Genomic DNA, 18,994 nt, shown 5'->3' on the forward strand with positions numbered 1-18,994 from the left:
CTATATAGAATCAGAGTGCTTTGTTTTCATTTGTGTCCTGGTTATAGTAGCAAAAAACATACAATAACCAAATATAATTAAATATTTTGCCTGACTTATTCCTAAAAAATTTAAATCAATATATACCATCCTACGTACTTTTTATGCAGACATCTAAATTTTTTTCGTAAGTTCACTTGAAAAAGATGTGATTTCTATCTACAAACATATCCCCCGAATGCTCCCAATCTGCTCTAATCTTGGAAGCTAAGCAGTATGGGACCTGATTAGTACTTGGGTAAGAAACCACCTTGGAATAATGGGTACTGTAGGCTTTAAAAAAGAAAAGAAAAAATAGATATCATTTCTGCTGCAGATATATAACATTTTTTTACATTTAAACAAAACCATTACATATCTTTTAAAATGTAAGAAAGTGAGAATTCTTTAGGAGTCTCCTCCCATAATCTTGGAATTTTCCTATATTCTTTCTCCTTTCTATTTCCTTTTATAGAAGTCTTTTATTAAAAAAAAAAAACAAGAGGGGACGAAGTGATAACATGGAGGTAGGGTGTTTGCCTTGCATGCTGAAGGACAGGGGTTTGAATCCTGGCATCCCATATGGTCCCCTGAGCCTGCCAGGAGCGATTTTGGAGTGTAGAGCCAGGAATAACCACTGAGCGCTGCCGGGTGTGACCCAATAAAAAAAGAAAAATAAAACCAAGAAAGAATAAATTTCACAATGACTTCGTAGTTATCATAACCAATTTTTAAATATAAGTTCTCTTTTTGACATATGAAAAATTGTCATTTTTTTCTTTCTGAAATAATATTTTGATAGATTTAGAAGTCTTTTTTTACCATGTTATCAAATTTTCTACAATAAAAATATGTATATATGGAAAATTTTAATGTTTTATCATATTTCTAATATGTGAATATCATATTGACTTGATAATTCAGTCAGATATAATCACTAAGTCTAGAAAGTAAAATTTTATGGTAGCTGCTTTGTTTTTATGGTGGACGGCTTTTTATTTTAATTTGATCATCTACCCACTGATATATATGACATTCTTTGGATGAGACAAGCTTCAGTATAAATTATATTTTATGTTAAATGTTTATGTTCCTATGTTAAATGAGAAAATCTGTTCACATAGTGAATAGGAGAAAATAAAATGATTTTAAACCCCTCAAAATTAAAAACATTCTTCTCAGGTTATATGCAAAAATCCATAATAATATATCAAAAATTACATTTAGTAATCTAGTTACTGACCACTAATATATCTACTTAAAATTAGTCAAAGTCTAAAAATAGAAAAATGCTTACTTACCAAATTATTTTAACCTATTCTTAGAACTGTTAACTTTATTAGTTTATGAAAAATAAAATAAGAAATATATTAAAGTTTATAGATGTCTTATTTATACCTGATATTTTGGGGGGGGGCTTGCCAATGGTTGTAGGAGGTTTGGAGTCCTACTTGGCCCACTGAGTGTTTAGTTCAGCTTATGGGCCTGAGGAGGCGATTCAGCTAGGGCTTCACAGTGCTGGGGATACCCAGCTAGTCCCAGAAGTGCTGGGAATCATTGGTGCCACAGCCAACTGCTGTACTTAGGGACCTCCAGAACATCATGTCTTGATGTTCAGAAGACTTATACTTTTTTTTTTTTTTCTGTTTTCAGGGTCACACCCAATGGTGCTCAGGGCTTACTCTTGGCTCTGTGCTCAGATTGCTCCTGGCTTGGGGGACCATATGGGATGCTGGGGATCAAACCTGCATTCGTCCTGGGTCAGCCGCATGCAAGGCAAATGCCCTATTACTTTACTACCAGTCTGGTCCCAGACCTATACCTTTAAAAACTATGAGGGCCAGAGATGCAGCTCAGTGTGAGCTGAGAGTATGTCTCCTCTACAGCAAGCTTATGTTCAGCCTCAGACATCACATGATCCCCTATGGGAGCAATCCAGATACAAAGCCAAGAGTACTGTTGGGTATGGCCCAAAAATTAAAACAGAAAAAGGGACTCCTTGTGTATGATACTAATACTAGATGACACCAGGATAAAAATCAATGCCACAAAATTAAGAATATTTTCTTTCTTCAATTGGTTGTGATTAGACATATATCCAGGTTTTTATTTTCTACATCACCTCAAACTGCTTTTAAATCAAAAGTCAGACAGATATTTGAGTATTCATATATAAACAGATAGGTTATTTTATTCTATAATTGAGGATAATGATTTATCCTTATACTTTTGAGATGATTAACATATATATCTCTGAGAGAGATAAATTAATGTTAAATTAATTTTTCTCAATTATAGGATATTTATCCTATGCACATGAGAAAAAATGTCATCCTTTCATTTTTAATAATCAAATACTACTAGGAAAGACAACAAAATAAAAAATAAATAGATGGGGGCCAGAGAAGATACCACAGTGGCAGGGTGTTTGCCTTGCATGCAGCTGACCCAGGATGGATGGTGATTCAATTTCCGATATCCCATATGGTCCCCTGAGCCAGCCAGGAGCAATTTCTGAGTGCAGAGCCAGGAGTAGTCTCTGAGCACCGCTGGGTGTGACCAAAAAAAACAAACAAAAAAAAAACCAAAAAAACAAATTGAAGAACTTCTTCGGGGCAAAAGAAACAGACTAAAACTGATTGGCAAATTATTTATATGCAATGCATTGGATAAAGGTTTGATATCCAGTAACTATAAAGTAATCACAAAGATCAGCATACATTTTAAAAATAGTAGGAACAATTTGTGCTGGTGGGGAAGTGATAAAAAAGAAAATCTGATACACTGCTCATGGAAATGTCTGGTTCAACCTCTGTGGGAAATAGGAGACTTTTTAGTAAATTTATGGAGAGTTTTCAGTAAATTAAGAATTGAGCTGTCATATGAGCAATTCCATTTTGAACATCTACCTTCAGAATTTAAAAATATTCATTTTAAATGACATGCACATAATTATTTATTGCTGCAATGAGTACAATAGCTAAAACATGGACTCAACCTGTGTCCAATAACAGATGAATGGATTATTGTCAGAGTAACCAGTTTTCTCCATAATTAGGATGGTTTCTTCTTAGCATGTTTTTGTCCCACCTGAACAGAGAGAGCATCTAAATAGGTCTCTATCTGTTCTCCACCCTTGGGAATGGCCCTATTGTTCCCATTAAAGACCATGGGACAGAGTTATCCCTGGCTTGTTCCACAACTTGCTTGTATGCCAGCTTATTCTGCTTGGAGCTAGCTTGTGGTGGAAATTTCTGAACCTGTTTCATCTAACTTGGTGTGGATTATTTCGTGTGTCAATGTTGTTTCTGGACCCAGGTCCTCCAATACCTCTGGGATTGTGGTGTTCGGATTTCTCTTCACCTGGTGCCCCGAACAGGAATATCAACAACACTGGGTGAGATGCTTCTTGAGACTACTTTGTGGTGACTCAAGTGGATCATCCCACATTGGATAAGGTGTCTAGTAACTTTTTGAAACAAGGCTGATAGTGCCTTGATTTTTAAAAGAGGGACCTTGGCCCCTCTTCATGTATCTTACCATCTTTTTTTCTTCTCATACCATATCTTCACAGGAGTGATAAATTGTATAGTAGTCATTCTGGTGTTGTTCCTAACAGGCCTTTACTTTTTGTGTACTGTGAGGTATGGAAAGTACAGGCCAAACTTTCCAAAGAATCTTCTGCATAGCAAAATAAAGGTGCCTTCCCAGTGGTGAAATGTACTTGAGCCAGAAGCCCAGAGGCCAAAATTTGTGCCACTCACCACTGGCATTAAATCAGGGGAAATCACCATCTGTCAAGATTAATATACTAGTTGAAAGAAATATCAAAAATGAGCTGGCAGCAGCTCCCTTAGATGCAGAGACCAAAAATGGCTCTGTAACATTGTCTCTCACCCCTCCCCCACTGCAAACTGGTAGTGTGTGCCTTAGATGCAGCTGCTCTGCTCCTTCCCATCAGGAAGAAAATCAATCTGCATCTTATGTGGGCATGAACATGGCCTCTCTTGACCAATTTAAGAAAGTCTTTTACAAGTATGGGCCGGTTTTAGCATTTTGTATTGAATTTCTTACTAACTAGAATGATGATGAGCTTTAGACCTTTCAGGACTTTTATACTATTGCTAAAACCTCCCTGAGCACCTCCCAATCTATGCATCAGAAAATGTTTCTCTGACGATGCTAAAACCAAGTTCCACACTTTAGGTCATCCTGGAAGGAGGATTTCAGGTACTTAGTTGTCTTATGAACTTTTGATAGGTGAAGGTGCTTACTCAGACCCCCACAAGCGGGGGACTGCTGTTTTGGAACTGATCTGTGAGATTGCACTGTGTTCTTGGGAGAAGATTGATGCAAATACAGAATTTAAGGGTAACATTACAGAGATTTTTGAAAGCCACTTTTAGAACCTTATGCAGACTCTTGAGCAAACTTATGGATGCTGTCCAATGGCAAATTAGTGGCAAGGAAGTACAGCAGTACCTAATAAAAAGTGTTAGCTTTTGAGAATGCCAATGAGGACTCCCAGATGATCTTGTGCCCTCTTAGAAAAAAAGAGGATGTGATGGGATTTCTGCAGAATTGTCAAAATGTTGGATTGATTGAGCATAAGGCTCATGTGAATGCTTTGGCAGCCTATTTTGTGCAGCGATCAGCTTGAGGGGACCAAGAGAGATCAAAGTATCCTTCTAGAGGATATAGAGGTCTCCATAATATTCCTTCAAAGGACCACCCAGACTTTGATCAAGATGTGATAAAGGATTCCATTGGGCAAGACAGTGCTTCTCATCTCTTTGTTCATTTGTTTTTGTTTTTTTTTTTTGTTTTTGGGCCACACATGTTGATGCTCAGGGGTTACTCCTGGCTTTGTGCTCAGAAATTGCTCCTTGCTAGGGGGGCCATATGGAACACTGGGGATTGAACCCAGGTTTGTCCTGGGCAGCTGCATGCAATGAAAACACCCTACTGCTGTGCTATTGCTCTAGCCCCATGTCTTGAGAAACTGAAGGAGAGGCCAAGCCCCAGATTCATGAGTTTGGGACAGATTTTTAATTGTGCAAACTGGGACATTTTCGCAGAGACTGCAGGATACTTTCTGGACCTGCCCCCTCGAGTCTAAAACTTAATTGTTCAGCCTCAAGAAATTGGGTGAGGAAACAATCCCAGTCCCTACAAAATCAGGGGATATATTCAGCAATTCTGTTTTCTGCCCCAGGCCAAAAGAGCAGTGATCAATAAATTTATTACAACCTATTACTACAGAAAGTTGTGGCTTGGATATCCTCTGCCCTAAGCCATGACTATAACACCATCCCAATGTCCTTACAAGCTAGTATCTATCATAAAATGGCAGAGAAAATGAGGAGAGAAATGAAGAGAAGCAGTCTAACTATTAAAGGTTTTCTGTTCACCTGAAACATAGATTCTGATCATGTTGGAGAATGATACTTGTCATTTGTGTGATAAGTATTTAAATTTTTGAGAAAGAGGAACACATATTTCAACTTTTATTTCTCTCTTTTTTCATGCCTGTTTGCTCTGATCACCCTAGGACCAGAGGCTTTGGAAGTATCAACCCCCATGTCTCCAATAATCCCATAATAGCCTTTACTGCTAAGCTTCCATAAGCAGAGCACCTACTGTTAACTCTTGAGATTCATGGCAAGAAATTTAAATGCATGTTTGACACAGATGAAGACTTTTCTGTCATCTCCTTACAGCAAAGGCTCCATAATTGGGCCTTGCAAGATATACTTTATGGCCTGGAGGGAACAGATGGAATTCTCTCTTCCTCCTCTGTCTGACAAAGTACAAGGTGATTGAAATGCACTGGGCCTGAAGTACAGCAAGCCACTTTTCTGCAAATGCATTGTCCATTTATATGAATCTATAATCAGTGTGTGTGTGTGGGGGGTGGTGGAGTACTATATCTCTTGAACAGAACCTTCCCAGGCCACTAATTCAAAGGTTTTGCCTTTTTAATTGGGGCCATTGCAGGTCAGTGCCCACCACCCCTCTGCCTATAGTGGAAATCCATGTTCCTCTGTGAAAGCCAAAGAGGTCCCTCAAGAACACAAAAATAAAGGCGTGAATAGACTTGGTAGAAAAACAGCTTAAAGTGGGACATGTTGAAACTTCATTTTCAGAATAAAATTATTTTTTTTTCTTCAGACAAAAGTAGATACTGTTAATTGACCTAAGGCAGTGTTTCTCAATTATTTTCTGTCATGCCCCCCTAGGAAGAAGAAAACATTTTTGTGCCTCCCACACAACTGTAAATAGTATCTTTATTTAAAAAAAACTTTAACCTGCAACACAAAAATATATCAAATAATTTGAGCTGATATCTTTTATGGGGGGCGGGGTTTGGGTCACACCTGTCAGCGCTCAGGGGTTACTACTGGCTCTATGCTTAGAAATAGCTCCTGTTAGGCTCAGGGACCATATGGGGTGCCAGGATTTGAACCACCATCCTTCTGTGTCTAAGCAAATGCCCGACCACTGTGCAATTTGAGCTGATTTTTTAATCAGAGGTGATGCAATCTTTTACTGCCATCTAGTTCAATTGTGGGGGATCATTAGGATGACTCCATTTGCACAACAAACAACCATACACATTTTGAGTTAGTTGCCACTCTGATAAAGCGAAGCTCTGGGAGATTTACTAGCTTTTGACCCTTGTTTTATAGTTCTGCCAATTCCAATAAAGGAAGTAGAATCCATCTTGCCCCTCGGTGACACTCTTCAAAGAGTTTTCCCCAACATCTCAGGAGAAATAGCCTCCCATTATCCTGCTGGAAAGGCCCAGGATTTCTTCAGCTGTAACCTATTGATTAATCTACAATGTCTCTGTGTGTGTGTTGGCCACCTTTATGTCAGTCTAATGTTCATTTGTACTGTACATAAAGTCTTTTGTGTTGTACATAGCCTTTGTACCAACCCACTCCCCTGCCTAGTACTTCTACTATTATTTTCTACTATCTCCCTCTGTTCACTCACCTCAGATTTGCTATGCTTCCTATTTAATCCTTTTACTCTGACAGTTCAATTTCCCATAGGACTTGGAGCACTGCCCACCCCTTCCCTTCCACTTTTTGTTAGTGTGAACTGCTGCTGTCTGTGACCAACTAGATTTGGCTTTTTAGTGAGCCTTGATTCAAGGATATATCTTTTTAATTTCAAAATAGAAATTTACTTTTTTATTATATTACATTAATATATTTATTTAAACACCTTGATTACAAATATGATTATAGTTGGATTTCAGTCATGTAAAGAACACCCCCTTCACCAGTGTAATATTTCCACCACCAATGTCCCAAATATCCCTCCTCCCCACTTCACCTCCACCTGTATTCTAGACAGGATTTCCACTTCCCTTCCATTCATTCACATTTTTATGATAGTTCTCAGTGTAGTTATTTCTCTAATTGCACTCACCACTTTTTGTGGTGAGCTTCATGTCGTGAGCTGGACCTTCCAGCCCCCCTCTCTTTGTCTCTGAGAATTATTGCAAACATGTCTTTTATTTTTCTTAAAACCCATAGCTGAGTTAGACTATTTGGTGTCTATCTCTCTCCCTCTAGCTTATTTCACTCAGCATAATAGATTCCATGTACATCCATGTATAGAAAAATTTTATGACTTCATCTCTCCTGATGACTACATAATATTCCATTGTGTATAGGTACCACAGTTTCTTTAGCCATTCATCTGCTGAAGGGCATCTTGGTTATGTCCAGAGTCTGGCTATTATAAATTGTGCTGCAATGAATATGGTGTGAGGAAGGGATTTTTGTATTGTATTTTTGTGCTCCTAGGGTATATCCCTAGGAGTGGTATAGCTGGATCGTATGGAAGCTCAATTTCCAGGTTTGGGAGGAATCTCCATATTGCTTTCCATAAAGGTTGGACTTGACAGCATTCCCACCAACTGTGAATAAGAGTTCCTTTCTCTCCACATCCCCACCAGCACTGCTTGTTCTCATTCTTTGTGATGTGCGCCAATCTCTGTGGCATGAGATGGTACCTCATACTTGTTTTGATTTGCATCTCCCTGATGAGTAGTGATGTGCTTAATATATTCCCATCAGTTTATCTCTGCTTTTACTTGTTTGGAGAGTGCTGTTTCCTCCTTAAAGATGCCTGTAGTCACAATGTCATGGAGTGTTTTATAATTTTATAATTTTATTTTATAATGTTACTTTATATTACATTAGGTTAGAATATCATTATATTAATATATTACATAGAATGTATGAATAATTACATAATATTTATTGTATATTTAACATGTATGATGTAATCATATCCATATTTTATTTCTATATAGTTGATGCATTTATATTATAAATATTAATATCTGTATTATAAATATAGAAATAAATATAAGTTTATTATATTTATTATATGTTATTTATGTTATACATATTATCATAATATATGATTTTTTATATTCATAATAAATACATATAAATATAGAAATAAATATAAATATTTACTTATATTATTTCTTTAGAGATAATTATTATGTAATATGCTATGATATGATATAATTATAATAATGTGTTATAATATTATAACAATATATATCATATTATATCCTAGCACATTATTTTATACACCAACAAGAACACCACAGCACTTAGACCAGGCCAGAGTCATAGCACCCTGGGTTGAAAGGCTGCTTGGCAGGTGGTTGAAAGGGGTCCGATTACTGGCATCACCTCTGTTACCCAGAGCACTGATAAGAGTGTTTCTGAGCACAGAGCCAGAACTGACCTCTCATCCCCACCAGGTGTGGCCCCCAAACCAAATATAAGTAAATCAAGAGAGAAAAATTTAGAAATTTCTATCCATTCTGGAGCATCTTAGCCCCAAGCCAAGGGAACTGTTGGACAAAGACTGCCTTTGGGGTAATTCCTTAGTGGGGAGTAAGGGAGCGCCACCCTGAATGAATTAGTGCTGAAATAAATGCCCTGGAACTTAGGGGTTTCCACTGCATTCTGGTGCCATCAGGCTTGCCTGCACTGTCCTCCATGGGCTGAATTTACAATTTACTAGATTTTCCGTCTAGTTCAGCTCTTATAGAAAACAATATATAGATTCTGGGGGGGGGAACCCTGGAAATTGAGCTTCCATATGATCCAGCTATACCGCTCCTAAGGATATATCCTAGGAACTCAAAAATGCAATACAAAAATGCTTTTCTCATAGCTCTATTTATTGCAGCACCGTTTAAGCACTATTTTCAATAGCCAGACTCTGGAAACAACCAAGATGCCCTTCAACAGACGAATGGCTAAAGAAACTGTGGTACATATACACAATGGAATATTATGTATTCAGGAGAAATGAAGTCCTGAAAATTTCCTATACATGGATGTACATGGAATCTATTATGCTGAGTGAAATAAGTCAGAGGGAGAGAAACACAGAATAGGCTCACTCATCTATGAGTTTAAGAAAAATAAAAAATGACGAAACTATGCCTGCCGAGTGGGGCCCGACTGTGAAAAATTGTGAGTGCTGCCTGTGTGTGTCTGTCTACTATTCTGTTGCGTGAACCTCTTGGGAGTGGGCTGAAAAGAGGCTTCAGAAAACTCGCTCTCCCAGAAACCAATTCTAGGGCGGAAACACCAAGGAACTGTTCCATAACGTGAAAACTGGCTATGCTTTGAGGGATCACATTAAATCTGGAGAATGCTTTGGGAAGTATTGCCATTTTAATTATGTTAATCCTGCCAATCCATGAGCAGGGTATGTGCTTACATTTTCACGTGTCCTCTCTTATTTCTTGGAGCAGAGTTTTATAGTTTTCTTTGTATAGGTCCTTCACATTTTTAGTCAAGTTGATTCCAAGATATTTGAGTTCGCGTGTCACTATTGTGTATGGGGTTATTTTCTTAATGTCTATTTCTTCCTTATTACTATTGGTGTATAGAAAGAGTCCAAAAATTTAGCCATTTCTTCCAGATTTTTATTTTTAGTGGCATAGATTTTTCTCAAAGTAGTTTCTGATTAACCTTTGGATCTCTACCATATCAGTAGTGATCTATCCTTTTTCATTCCTAATACGAGTTATGAAGTTTCTCTCTCTATTTCTTTGTTATTTTTGCCAGTGGTCTATCAATCTTGTGTAGTTTTTCAAAGAACCAACTTCTGCTTTCATTGATCTTTTGGATTGTTTTTCGGTTTTCACTTCATTGATTTCTGCTCTCAGCTTTGTTATTTCCTTCTGTCTCTCTAATTTTGGGTCCTTTTGTTGAGTACTTTCTAATTCTATGAGCTGCATCATTAAGCTATTCAGGTATGCCCCATCTTCTTTCCTGATGTGTGCTTGCAAAGCTATAAATTTTCCTCTCAGTAGTGCTTTTGCTGTGTCCCATAGGTTCTGATAGTTTGTGTCTCCATTGTCATTTGTTTCTAGGAAGGTTTTGATTTCCGTTTTGATTTCGTCTCGGACCCACTGGTTATTCAGTATTAGGCTTTTTAACTTCTAGGTATTAAAGTTTTTCTTCTGTGTTCCTTTGTAGTTCACATATAATTTCAGGGCCTTGTGGTCAGTGAAAGTAGCCTGCAAAATTTCTATCCTCTTGATATTATGGAGGTATGTTTTATGTGCTAGCATGCAGTCATCCTGGAGAATTTCTCATGTACATTAGAGAAGAATGTGTATTCATCCAGGTTTCTGGGGTGGAGTGTCCTGTATATATCTACTAGGCCTCTTTATTCCATTTCTCTTTTCAGATCTAGTATATTCTTGTTGGGTTTCAGTCTGGTTGACCTGTCAAGTGTTTACAATGCCGTGTTGAGGTCTCCCACAATTATTGTGCTGTTATTGATATTATTTTTCAGATTTGTCAACAATTTTATTAAATATTTTGCTGGCCCCTCATTTGGTGCATATATGTTTAGGAGAGTTATTTCTTCCTGCTGTATGTATCCCTTGATTAATGCAAAATGTCCATATTTGTCCCTTACAACTTTCCTAAGTATAAAGTTTGCATCATCTGATATTAGTATGGCCACTCCAGTTTCTTTTATGAGTGTTGTTTGCTTGGATGATTTTCTTCTAGCCTTTTATTTTGAGTCTATGTTTGTTCTGACTATTCAGGTGTGTTTCTTGTAGGTATCAGAAGGTTGGATTGAGTTTTTGATCCATATAGCCACTTTGTGTCTCTTAACTGGTGCATTTAGTCCATTGACATTGAGAGAAAGAATTGTTCTGGGAGTTAGTGCAATCTTTATATCGAAGTTTGGTGTATCTGTTGGTCAGTCTTGTCTTAAAGTAGGTTGTTCGTTTTCCTTTTAAGAATGGTTTTGAGTTTGTAAAGTTCATCTGTTCCCATTCTTTGAGTAATTTTTCCACTGTTTTATCATTTGCTTTAAGGTTTTTTTCCAATTTCTTCTGCTGTATGGATCTGTTATTCATCTCATCTTTCAGTGTACTAATTCTATCATCAGCTGCTGTTAACCCATGGGAAAGCTCAACCATGTTTTTCTTCAATTCGTCTACTGAGATTTTCAGACCTGTTATTTGACCTGAAATTTCAGTTTGGAGTTTTCTGATTTCTATCTTCATATTCTCTTGATTCCTATTAGTGTACTCCTCTATACTTTCTTTGAGTTCTTTGAACATCTTCCATATTGTGACTCTAAACTCCTTATCTGAGAGACTGACTAGTTGGTTGGTCATGTTCAAGTCATCAGAGTTGCCATCGTCATTCTCTATGTCTGGTGCTGGCCTGCATTGTTTCCCCATTGTCACACTTGTGTTGTGGGTTTTTATACGTGTTGTGGTTGTATTCATTGGCTAAATGATGTGCACGGTCAGGAAGCAAAGTGGAGCAGCCTTGCTCCTCTGGCTCCATCCTTTCTGGGCTTGTAAACTCACCTCCAGGGAAGGCTAGTCATCCTCAGATGAGCCACACATAGGATGAAATCAGGCCGAAAATGGAGCACAGCACAGAAGACAGGCAGATAGGGGTGCTGGCATCTGAGTTCCAGCAGAGTTCAGCGGCTTCCCCTTTCTGAGCGTGTAAGCTCAGCTCCAAGGAAGGCTCCAGGGAAGGCGAGCCATCCGCAGATGAGCCACACACAGGATGAAATCAGGCGAAAATGGAGCACAGCATGGAAGACAGGCAGATAGGGGTGCTGGCATCTGAGTTCACCCCCACATATTTTTATACTATTCTTTCCAGGTGCATTTTTACTTTTGTATTTATTCTGTTCTTTTTTGGGCTCATTTTTGCTTGACAGTCATATTATAATACCTACACTGTTTTGACTTAGACCTTGTGGTTTTTATGGAGAAATGATCTCCTATACATTCTTTTTATTTTTAAACACTGATTATTAATATAATGGATATACCTCTTTAAGGTGAGTTTTCCAATGATCAGAGATGATGTTTTCTTGGAGTGGGCCTGTTTGTGGGTGGTGATGCCATCTTTGCATCTAGTACAGAGTCTTCAGTTCCTGTTCTTTTAACACCATTTCTGCTTGTTTTGCTGCTCTCCTAAGGCCTCCCCAGGTTATGTTAGGTATTGAGATTTTAGTCACTGTTGTCCTTTGGTGAGCATGAATCTCTTTGTAATTGATTCAGCTGGGGAGGTTTTTATGAAGCATTTCACCATCCAAAGAGAGAGGAATTTGTCTTTGGCATTGATTCATGGTTGGCTTTTACCTCTACTGCTGGGATCCATATCAATGATATTCTTTTATTTCCCTTTTTTTTGCCCACACCCCAGCTCAGCTTATCTCAGGCTGGTGAGGTGGGGAGAGAGGAACAATGCCTGGCGTGGTGACTGACTTGTCAAGTCACCCCAAGTTGTTGCGAGAGAGAAAGGAGCGAGAAACAGATAGAGAAAGAACAGAGAAAATTCTGGGGACCCCCTGGCAGACACCTGAGAGAGAGAGAGAGAGAGAGGAAGAGAGCAAGCCTGGAGAAGAGAAAGCCTGGAGAGAGGAAAGAGATAAAGAAAGCAGAGAAGAAAGAGAAGAGAGAGAAGAGAGTACCAATGATTTTCTGATGAGACACAAGCATGAAGATAAAGTCACGAATGCTCAGCAAACAGGGAGTAGGTAAATGCAATATTGTATGAGGTCAGGGGTAGTAAGGTTGGAAGTGAACTATTGATTTTATACTGATTTAGGTGAAATTTGAGTAGAGAGATATCACTATTATTAGGAATTTGAGCACTATTCTCTTTGCACATTCACTCTGATGTAAAAATAGAACGAGATCCATTGTGAAGGTGGTTACAGTATTCCTGGTAAGAAAAAATTGTAACTTAGATTAAGAACTCGGTGGTAGACACTAGGACACTAGTGTGGGGGGTGGGGAAATTGCCTCTTTTAGAGGCTGTTTGGGGGGCTTTAAGAAACTGGAGACATTGGTGGAAGGAAGTGAACATTGGTGAAAATTGTATTGGTGAAAGAATTGGTGAAACATTGTATGCCTAAAACTTAATAAAAATAACTTTATAAACTCTGTAATTCATATTGATTAAAAATTTAAAATTAGGGACTGGAGAGATAGCATAGAGGTAGGGCATTTGCCTTGCATGCAGAATGAAGGTGGTTTGAATCCCAGCATCCCATATGGTTCCCTGAACCTGCCAAGAGCAATTTCTGAGTGTAGAGTCAGAGTAACCCCTGAGAACTGCCAGGTGTGACACAAAAAAAAAAACAAAAACTAATTAAAAATTAATCACAGATAATTTGGTGATAAAGTTGGTTTAAGATTAGCCTGTACACTGAATTTTTTTTTTGCTTATTTGTTTTTGGGTCACACCTGGTAGTACTCAGGTATTACTCCTGGCTCTGCACTCAGGGGTCACTCCTGGCTGTGCTCAGTGGACCATATAAATGCTAGGGATTGATCCTGGGTCAACTACATGCAAGGCAAATGCCTCACCCACTCACTATCACTATCACTGAGAGCTTCTATGTTAGCTGTCTGTAGAATATAAGTGAGAGCTAAGGCCAATACCATCAGTTCTGGCATAATGATGAAAACATGGAGTCACTAGGAATTAAGATTGCTTTGGATGATTAATGTTGGAAAATATTGATTGAATGAATTAGAAGTTTGGGATGTGGCAAGGCTGAGAAACCTATGGATTTTCAAAGTATAAATCTTTAGCCAGTGAGATATATGAGCTTGATGTTCATGTTTGAGATCTAGACCATATATATGGTTGTAGAAATGCATCATCAGCTTATAGAGGTTTTATAAGATGTGATACTGGGTGATATATACTCATCCTTTACTTGATTTTTACCTTTATATCAAGGTAAAAACCCCAAAGTGATAGAAATCAACTGACAATGTAAAGAACCTAATTCTTTTCTTCTCTTCAAATTAGATTATCTGGAATTGACTCAACAGCTACAAAACTGTTGAGTTTTGCAACAGTTAACACCAGTTAAACAGTTAAAAATAAATTTTAACAGTTAAAAAAGGTTAAGAGCTTAATCTATAAGTAAAAGGAAATGGGTTCAAGTTTAATCTCAAACCTATATTCAGATAGGTTGCATGAAGAGCTGTTTCTTGCATGGTTGTCTTCCAGAGAACTCAAATGCTATAGGAACATGCAAGCACAGAAGCAAAGCCCAGCTTTATTGCCAACATTCTGGAAATGGACTGTACATTATGTGGTGGAGACCTGTGCTCCTCTGAGCCACCTTGACAATGCTCAGGGAGAGTGACCTTCCAGGATATCCAGGAAACATTTTAAAATAAAGGAAATGAGAAATTACAGCGAAAGGAAGAAAATGTTTCCTGAACGAATATGTGCATATTCTATTAAATGTTGATAATAGATTAAATTTTAAGGATTGAAAATTGTTCTTTGACTCAGTTACATAATGTTTATTGATGGCCTTGGTAGAAGCTGTGTCTGTGTTTATTTTCAATCTAATGGTCTTTTCTTTTCTTTTTTTTTTTTTTCCTCTTCATCACTGAAAACTTCCTGTGCTTTATTTTGTGTGATATGTGGACCAGAGGGGGTTGTTTGAAATATAGTATATCACCACTTACAAGGAATATAATTATTTTGCATTTGTTTTCTCTGTTTATTACTGGATTTCTACTATTAATTAGCAAAGTCAAAAGCCTGGTCAAGAGAAAAAGTGAAGAGAAGAATTAGAATAAAAAGAAGATTTTGGAGGAAATCTTTGTTGATCGTTCTAAACTTAAAAGGCCATCCCTACACCCAGCATTACCCTTGTGGTGCAATGCCCATCAGTGATTTTTGGCAATAGTTTTGAGAATTCACCCCAATTGCTTCATTCTAATTGTCAGGTATGTATCCTCTGCTCTCTCTCATCTGCAGGATGAACTCATATTCCCATTTTAACATCATATCTGGACACCTCTGTGTCTATGAATTGCTCAAGCTGAACACGTGATTCTGGTTTTTTTTTATGCTTTTAGCATAATCACTTGGGATAGTATAACTTACCCCTAACTTTCCAGTGATTTCATAGAAATGAATGTGGCATTCAGTGTCTCTAAGTACTGAATAATTTTAGTTAATTTTGTGTAAACTAAATAAAATTATTGTAAAGAAATGAAGGGCCTGATTGTTACATTCTATTCTCATGCCAATATATAAGCACCTCCCTCATTTCTGCAGAAAAAGGGCATACATTTATCCTCAACAAATTTCTAACAAAAATATTGTTTTCAATTTTTAAAAATTATAGTTTTGCTAACATGAATCTAATAGTGTTAAAGTAACATACAAAGTTACTGCACTACCAAAGAGGTGGGAAACATTTATCTGTCAAGGGCCCATTTGAATATTTATCACATTATTTGGTAACAGTACAATATAGGCAGGTGGCTGCAAGCAGTCAACAAGAAACACAGTGTCACATAATGTACTAGAACCAGAACATAAGATGCCACGACCTTATGAAGCCCACTGGTTGGATGCTTCACAGCACTGATTGTATGTGTGTGTGGGGGGGTGTCCATGCCAGGCTATGCTCAGGTTTTTCTTTTGACTCTGTACTCAGTGATCACTACTGATGAGGTTTGGGGTCCAAATGTGGTCCAGGACAAGCATTACCCACTGAGAGATGTTAGTGAGTTTTAAAAAGTGCTATTAATTTCTTTTTTATTTTATTTGTGCACTTCCAATTGAAGTCAGAGGGGTTCATTGGCAAGAACTACCAAGAGACTGGTATCTTCAGTTTGTTTCCTCATGTTGATTTGGGGGTAATGCAGAAATGGGAGGACTTTGAAAGATGCCTTTTCCCAAACATTATTAAGACCACACAAGGCTTTATTAGTTTTCATGCAAGGAATTGTATTTATCTAATGTGCTTTCACCAGGCACTGATGTCATTTCATTCCCAGAATATTTTCAATTATGTCCTAGACACTTTTATTGAACATTGTAAGTCTTTTAAGATGTCAAATGATTTCTATATTCAGTCTGCTGATCTTTTATTTTCTTTGCCTCTTCATGACTGAAAACCTCATGTGCTTTGTTTTGTGTGGTATTTGAACCAGAGGGGGTTGTTTGAAATATAGTTTACCACCACTTATAAAGAATATAAATTATTTTGCATTTGTTCTCTCTGTTTATTACTGAATTTCTACTATTAATTAGCAAATTCGTTTCCTGGTAGCTAACAATGAGGTTAGAATAAATGTGCTAAGCTAGATATATAGTAAAAACCACTATATTTGGAGTGGTAACAAGAGACCAATTCTACTCTTATAAACATCTTTAAAAGGAGAGAATAAGTCAAATCTTATGGGCTTAGTCAGCAAGTTTTATTCTACAAAAAGAATTTAACTGAACCACAGCTGTAATTTGGAGTCTTACTCAAAGTGACTGCTTTGTACTTTCCTCCAGGGTCAAGAAATCAAATCTGTATTCTGCTGGTCAGGCTGACAGTGACACCTTCATCAGAGCTGTTTGGAAGACCCATAAGTCTTGACAACTTGGTGGATTTCCATGCACAGCCATGAGTTGCACAGGGCATTAATGCTCTATTGCTTGTCTATTTGAAACAAAGAGTTGGTGAATACATTATACTTGGATACCTCTGAATCCTGTTTTAGTTCATTGTCATTCTTGAGGTCACTGATCTTCTTTGCTATCATTATTTCAGTATTAAGGGCACATTTGAAGTTTGCTACAATTGCTTCCTTTTTTCTTTTATCTATGACAACTTCATTAGCTCCTACACTTGAGGAAATTAACATTATCTTTTGTTCTCAAGAAAGATTATTCAGAAAGGTGAACAAATGTAACACTTTTTTTATTGAGAAACAGTCGGTTATATTTTAGTGTTGCCCTGGGGTAAAAAGCTTATTTTGTTGTTTAGTCATATAGAGTGATTATTGTAAACTCATTGCTCTTTAAAAGAAAACTTGCTTTATTTTTAATATTTTCCTGAACATATCTATTAAAGAAAATAAATATAATGAAACTATTGCTACAGAAGTGGTTCGGCAAACAGAACAACTTTTCTCTCTACATTGGAGACAGTGAAACCTATGCTTATAGAAATTGCGATTTGCTTTCATTAGTGACAAATTGCAAGTTTCCTTCATGAGTGCCTATTTTCAGTACTCATAAGGAGTTAGCTAAATAAACTTTTCACTTTTATTAGGTATTATTATTTTAGTGGCAATTGGCCTGTATTTTATCTTACTTTTAGATTATTTTGTTTTTGCTTTGGTACCAAAACACCCAAAGTGTTGTCAGGATTTTGTCTGACCCTCTGCTCAGGGATCACTCCTGAGGAGGTTGGAGACCATATAGGTGCTGGGAATAGAACTTGAGTTGGCCACATGCATCCTGCCCATTGTACTATTACTCCAGTCCTTCCTCTTAGTTTTTGTAACAGTGAATATTATGCTACCAGTTATTAAGCCAGACTACAATTTGGAATTTTTTAAAACAAAAATAAGTGAAAAACATGTCAGTAAATTTTATTGATAGAGATAAATAGAAATGAAATTGAAGGTTATAAGAAGTCATGTTTCAGCAAGAACCATCTGAATTATATCACTAGGAGATCACCTGATCAGAAATTCATATGTATAAGAGGTACATGAATATTTTATAGAAAACAAGATGGGTCAAGAAGGATCCAGATTAGCATATGAATGACAGTTACAAACAAGGTATGTAGACATAGTAATGCCTACTTTCATTGTCAATTTGTCAACTTAATACTCTAGAATTAATTTATATGTATATATATGTTTAGAGTAATCAGAGCTAACAGTTTAGACTTATAGAATTTATTATATTCATTCTCAATTCCAAATATTGAAAGACATTTTAAAATTACTTTGTGGTATACAGAAACAGGGAAAGTTATAAATGCAGACTGACTCATTTATGTAAACAAGTTATGTGAATAAAATTTCTTTCATGATACTCTAATGAAAATAGATCTTTATTTCAGCTATACACATGACAAACATGTATTTTAAGACCCAAAGTCAGACAATTTTGAGAGTAAGGACAGATGGTTTTAATAATCCACTGGACACAATCCATGTTGTCAGAGATTTGATCAGAGATCATATGATTTTACTACATACCTTTCCTTGTGAAAAGCTCTTTCTTCTTGTACATTACAGTACTGACTTGAATTTACTTAAGATATGCTTTAGAAGAAGAAGAAGAAGAAAAAGAAGTGTGGAGAGTTAGGGTGGGGAAGAGATAGCTCAAAGACATGAAACACATCCATGCTTGCTATGCAATGATCCCTAGTTTTATCTTCTAAAACAAGACTCTATCTAGAGTAATTGATTTTATTTATTTATTCTTTTATAAATAATATCTGAAGAATAATTTTATTGTAGTTTTGGATGTACAGAAAAATTAAATGGAAAGTGAAGAGAATTGCCAAGAGAATAGTTCCCCTCACTTTTCTTTATTTATTCCTACAAAACCCACATCATGTAGAAGACTGGTAGATTGACTCCAGTCAA

The 18,994-nt window shown here is 37.0% G+C and overlaps 1 pseudogene; it reads right to left on the reverse strand.

Annotated features, from left to right (window-relative positions):
• The window catches only part of LOC126014339 (protein SET-like), a 41,975-nt pseudogene extending 27,946 nt beyond the window's left edge, over positions 1 to 14,029 (reverse strand).
• Between the last annotated feature and the right edge of the window lie 4,965 nt (positions 14,030 to 18,994).

Source organism: Suncus etruscus, chromosome 7, assembly GCF_024139225.1.
Source record: "Suncus etruscus isolate mSunEtr1 chromosome 7, mSunEtr1.pri.cur, whole genome shotgun sequence".
Lineage (NCBI taxonomy): Eukaryota > Metazoa > Chordata > Mammalia > Eulipotyphla > Soricidae > Suncus > Suncus etruscus.